The 6,000-nt window shown below is 44.6% G+C and overlaps 1 protein-coding gene across 7 annotated transcripts in view; it reads left to right on the top strand.

The window, feature by feature from the left end:
• Positions 1-454: 454 nt before the first annotated feature.
• The window catches only part of PPP6R3 (protein phosphatase 6 regulatory subunit 3), a 52,751-nt gene continuing 47,205 nt past the window's right edge, over positions 455-6,000 (top strand). For 4 of the 7 annotated variants that reach the window (XM_030451498.1, XM_030451494.1, XM_030451491.1 and 1 more), the window contains exon 1: positions 455-668. The gene's annotated coding sequence lies outside the window, so the exon portion shown is untranslated. The remainder of the gene's footprint in view (positions 669-6,000) is intronic. The other 3 variants (XM_030451497.1, XM_030451493.1, XM_030451495.1) reach the window with 2 other exon arrangements.

The raw sequence follows: 6,000 nt of genomic DNA, 5'->3' as shown, positions 1-6,000 counted from the left end.
CGAGCGCTCTCCTCACTACAGCTCATCAGCCTCCGTCCCGACACCGCCCCTCCCGCAGCTGCCGCCCCCGCATCTCAGACGCTCTCGGGCTGTTTGGCGCCCGCGCCGCGCCCTGAGGGGCGGGGTGCGCACCGCGGCCAATGGCGCTTGCTAAGGCTGCGAGGAGGCCTCCGCCACAGGCGGCCGCACCTCCCGCTAGGGCCCGAGAGCCCTGGGTGCGGATTGGGCGGAAAGGTTTCATTTTTAAAAGGAACCTCCTCGTGCTATTGGGCAAGCGGGATGCCTCTCAGGGTGACGTTCCCTTGTTGCTAAGCCGGGAAGGTGGGAAGCGAGGTGCACCTGCCCAGTGCGCCGACTGGCGAACAGGCAGCCCGGAGCCCGCCCCAGCCCCCTTCTGCCCCCCGCGGGCAATCACGTAGCTGCGTGACTCAGGCGGCCGGAGCGCCAGGGAGGGGCCGCGCCCCGCACACCGCCCAACGGCAGCGAGCGAGCGGCGAGGGAGGGCGGTGCCGGGCTGGTGTGATTGGCAGGCGGGGCAGAGGAGGGTTCGCAGGAGCTGATATGTCCGCCATCTTGGAGCGGCGGTGATGGTGGCAAGCGGTGCCTGTCCCACCTGAGCGGAGGCAGCCCGGTGCCTGTGGGGAGGGGACGCGCTCGCCGAGGTACAGGTGAGGTAGCTGTGCGCTCTCCCCGCCTCCCCTTCCAGCGGACTGGTGGGTGCGGTGGCGGCGCGGGCCTGGTGACGGGAGTGCTCCGAGCGCTCTTCAGGCGCCGTTGGGCCGGGGCCTGGCGAGGCTGCCGGGGCCTGGCGAGACTGCGGGGCCTGTGTTGTGCGGCGCCCCCTCGCACACGCATTGCCGGGTCCGGAGCAGCAGGGCCAGGCGCGGGTGCAGAATGCCGTGGGCCTGTGGGCGCGGGAAGAGGCCGGACAGCGCTGAAGGGAGCTGTGCCCGTCCGCTGCCTTTTTCTTGCTGTAGCTGTGACGTTGTGGCCTTCGGCGGCAGCCCCGAAGTTTCTTTCTGGCGTCCGTGGGGCTTCGTCCCGGGTGGGGAAGTCGGCCGGCAGCCGTGGAGAGGCGGGGACGCTGCAGCGGTTCCAGGGAAGCTCCGTGGGGAGCGCGGGGGCCTGCGCGGCGCGGTTGGGTACGGTGCTTGGCGCATTGTTCCCGGTGGATTGGAGGAGTTCTGGGGGGGCTGTAGGGTTTTGTTGAAATGATGGAAACTGCGCTGCTCCCTTCTTCTGCTGTTGCTACAGCACTTGCGGAACTTTCGTCTGGCTTTACTTTTATCTCTGGGATAATAGAACAGAAGCTTTGCCAGTAGCTGAGTTTTAATTCACTTACCTTCTGTAAAGTCAGTATTCCAGTGAGGGAACTGCCTTTTTTATCTCTAGTAGGGCCGCTTTCAAATAAAAGAATTTAAGAGCATGGTGGTGTTTGGGTAAGCTACTGTTAAACACATTTGGCAAAATCTCGCTCTGAACCCGCCAGTTGTTGTGGTGTTTTTTTACTTTAGTCAGTAAGAACTTGAGTCCTACATGACATAAATACGATTGGGTACTTTGAATAGGTGCATTGCTATTTAAAAAAAAGTCTCCTGAGTGGATGAGTACAAAAAACTTGTCGGTAGATGGAAAGCCTTAGGAAGTGTTCCTTGTCAAGATGTCAACTTTAAAATGAAAGGCAGTGATGCTGCTTAAGTTTTTGTTTCAGTGTTTTTTAGGGTTTTGTTGTTTTTTGCTTTGTTTGTTTTTTAATTGCATATTAAGGTGTTCTAAAATTTCCATGTAGTGTATAAAGTGAGCTTGTGAACTCCACAAACAAATGTGTGGGTTTTGTTCTTTTTTTTTCATCCCTCTTGGAATGCTGAAAAATAGAAAATCTCCCTGTTTCAGTTTCCAAAAAGATTACTGCAGATATTTGAACTGCAGGGTACAATATACATTCTAGTAAGAGTCTGTGGTTACTTAAATCTCTGATTTTTATTGTGTTTCAGTAGCCAGGCACAGACTAACTGTAGCTTGCAGGAGGCTTTATTATACAAACTGAACACTCCAGAATTATCTTTCAATATATAACTTGATAAGGAGAGTTCAGGCAAATGTGTTTCTTGTCTGCATGTTTCTTTCTTGACAATTTCAGTTCCTCTGAGTGATCTGTTCCCTCCAGTTATGATACTGCTTGAAAACAGGTAATAGTATTTCATGTGCATTTTGCTTTTCACAGGGAAAGCAAGCCAGAACTGAGTCCTGCACTTTGTGAGTTAATAGAAGTTTTCTTCTGATACTACTAGAAGATTTTAATTTAGCCAGAACTGCTGAAGGAGTCTGTTAACAGTGAATTTAAGGAAAACACTGAGTTCGAGTGAAAGTTGTAGTTTAGGAGTTCAGAATAAGCGTCCTGTTTTAACAGGAATTTCTGAAGTGGTGCAATTTTGTTTCTTTGCTAGCAAGTTTAGCTGTTAGATTTGTATGTTAGCTGCCATGACTATAATACCTTTGAGTTCTTTCAAATATAAATCAACTAGCTGTTATTATTTCCTCATGGAATTCAAGATCCTGAGTAGTTTGTATGTTTCTTTACAATGCTGCCTCAAACTGCTCATTCTGCTTCTGTTGACTTGCTAAACTGAGAGAACAAAACTGTTTACTTCTGAAGCCTTTCTTCTTGTACTTAGCCAAGGTGATGCTACAGCCCACGTACCAGTGAATCAGGTGATGTTCTAAGAATGAAATTCAAGTGAATTAATAGAAAGGCAGCTGAATTTAGCAGTATTAAACAAGAAAATAATTCTGCAGTTAGTTAAGGTCACTTTGTATTGCTCTATCGAAATAATATATTTTCTGGCTTCAGTGTTCCAGTGTTGTACACAACTCTTGTAGAGAGGAGGTTTCCATGCTTTCTTCTCACATATAATTTGTTATTTGTGAACTGTGGAACTTACAGTGGAAACCATGGCTTTTCAGCTTGGGCAGAGGGGAGGAGGCACTACTATGAGCATAGTAGTTTCTGTAGTAAGGTAGGATGTCTTAACCATATTGTCTACCATCTAGATTTGTCTCTTGTAGTAACTCTTCTCTGACTTTTAACATGTCTGTGTACTCTGTTAATTCATATGCCAGGTTTAGGAATAGTATCTCAAAGTATTTGAGAATTACTAATCTCAAAGCAAACACTACATTCAAATTCTAGATTGTTATCCTAAGAGCAAGGTATGGAGCCAGTGTTTTTAGCAAAGCTTTCCACAAAATAGAACAAGTAGGGATAAATGAGAAGTAATATCTTGCTTCTCTCGTTTCGTTTTGTGAAGTTGGAGTAAGAGAGCAAATAACTTGGGGAAACTATTTAGTAATGACATTTGATTCTGGTACTTTCAAGGAAAGAGTCATGTCTGAAAGATCAATCAAAAATAGAGAATATGAGCATGATGTCAAAAGCTTTTCATAGCATGTTTAATTGAATACAGTAGTTGTTTTTGTGGTGTGTCAGGGTGTCAGCATCTGCTTTAGAAATGATATGCTACAGAGCAACTAAAGTAAAAAGTCTTGGATATTGTGTGCAGCTCTGTAGCTTTGGATACTTGTTGTCAGGAAATGGGACAGGGACACTTCTTCCCAGGAAAGTGGGATAGACTGAATTGATAAGATTGGGAAGACATTTGGTATAAGCTGTTAACAGCTTGTGTATTTATGGAATATTTCTTCACACAACATTGGGGAAAAACATCTGTAAATATAAAATATAAATTCTTCAAGACCTTTGTTTGTATAATAACTTTGAAATAATAACATACCCAGAAGCATGTCTGAAGCAGTGTATGTGGTTTGAAATGTGACAAGTTCCTGACTAACAACACTTTGACTGTTCTTTCTTTTAGCTGTTTCTCTGTAATCATCCTTTAATCCTGTTAAAGACATATCAAATTGGGAATGCTGGGTGACAATCTGTGCTGTGTGTCACATGCCAGCAGTGGAAAAGAATACCAAAAGGATGTCAGTGTACAGCTGTACAGAACTGTGAAGCTGTAATATACCGCCACATAATACACTCTGCTGAAGTGGTGGTGTATTTTAGGCATGTTGGCAAAATGGCTAAGAAGAGCACCTATGAAACTCGTAGTGAGGATTTGTTTAAAGGCATGAAGGGAAGGCAAAACTGACTGAAAAAGTGTGTAAGCACAAGCAGAAACTGCCTCATAGTGAGGTTTGAGGGTTATTTAGTTTCCCTTGAGGAAGTTTTGAGAACACTTTTATTTCATTTCATTATCATGATAATCATTTCATTTCATTTTATTTTTCCAGACGACTTTCAATAAGACAAGAGGGCAGGGTCTCAAGTTGTGCCAGAGGAGGTTTAGGTTGAAGATTAGAAAGAATTTCTTTCTGGAGAGGGTGATCAGCCATTGGAATGGGCTGCCCAGGGAAGTAGTGGATTCTCCGTGTCTGGAGATCTTTCCAAAGAGCCTGGATGTGGCACTGAGTGCCATGGGCTGGGAACCACGGGGGGAGTGGATCAAGGGTTGGACTTGGTGATCTCTGAGGTCCCTTCCAACCCAGCCCATTCTATGATGATTCTATGATTTTGAGTGAGATGATTCCAAGCAGTCCAAGTTGTGCATCTGCAAGGAGTAAGAATCCACTGGGTCTTCTAGAGTATGAGCACCAAAAGGCCATACACAAGCTCTTGTCAGTTTTGCCAAAAGATACTTAAACATGAAGAAACAAGAATCCATTTTGCAACTTTAGCTTCTACTAGAGGTTTTTGGAGTAAATCTTAGGATTTCCAAAACTAGTAATTAAGAGAAAAATGCTTTCTGTAAACTTGTATTTTGCTTTTATAGAAGAGCAGAGCATGAGACCCTGGTCCTCAGTTGGGTGATGCACATTCCTCACTTAGAGTAGAGCCCTAATAGAAAAGTTAATCAAATCAGTAAGATTTTGAGTTGGGCTCTAGGCAGTGTCTGTAGGCAATGCTATTACATTTTTTTTTCATTGTTCTATAACTGGTTTGAGCAGTTGTGCTGTAGAAGAAAAGAAGGAAGTAATAGACATTTTTAAAGGCATGGTGTGTTCCAGATTGATGTTACTTAAATGCTACTTGCACTGTGAAAGGGTATCAGCCACAGCTTCCCAAGGGGGGATTTTTCATCTTTGTACTGTGGCTATATAGTTCACCATAAAAAAATCAATGCTGTTTGCTTTTCTTCCAGTATAATGAAATCCAAGTCTTGTGGTTTTCTTTTTTTTTTTTTTTTTTTTTTAATAATTACAGTAAGGAAAAAATCATAGGTAAGGTCTTGGTGAAAAAAATATTTCCGTGAAATGCATTGTAACCTTACTTTTAAAGCACGTGTAGGACTCTTCATATTCTGTTCTTCTTTGACCAGTCTCTAAGCTAAAAATCTCAGCTAGAAACTTTAGGACTGGTTTGAATTACAGTAATTCACATTATTTCTTGTATTACTGCCTTGACAGACATGCCAGATGCCCAAGTATCTTTGGAGGCTAACTCTTCTAGAAAACAGTGAGTAGTAGAGACATTTGTTGGAGAAGTTTAGCTACTGTCACCAGACATCTTGAAAAAAGGATGGAAAGTCTAGAGACAGGTAAAGCAAAGCTCTAGTGGTGGCAGGAACAGACTCACTTCTGTGCAGGTGGGTTTCCTGCTGGTGTTGTCTTGCATCTACAACCAACTTCCATTTCATGTTGGTGGTGCTCAACATGCATTCCAGATGGAAATCCCTCTGAAAATGACATCAGCACAGGGGCTGTACTCCTATCTTCCATGCTCGCCTTTGTGTTCTTTCTGGCTGTTACAAAGGAGGAGTTTGTCACTGCTCATGGCAATTCTGAGGGCTAATAGCATTTTGGGAAGTGTTATTTCCTGCCTGTGACAGCTGTAGAATTAGTTAAACTGAACTGCCTGTGGAGTAGGCAGTTCTGCCTTTTGGCTTTGATAAGCAAGCAGTCATCAAAAGATCCTTCTATGTGTGTACTTGATGC

This window comes from Calypte anna, chromosome 5, assembly GCF_003957555.1.
Source record: "Calypte anna isolate BGI_N300 chromosome 5, bCalAnn1_v1.p, whole genome shotgun sequence".
In the NCBI taxonomy this organism is placed as follows: domain Eukaryota; kingdom Metazoa; phylum Chordata; class Aves; order Apodiformes; family Trochilidae; genus Calypte; species Calypte anna.
This window is presented reverse-complemented; position numbering and strand designations above follow the sequence as displayed.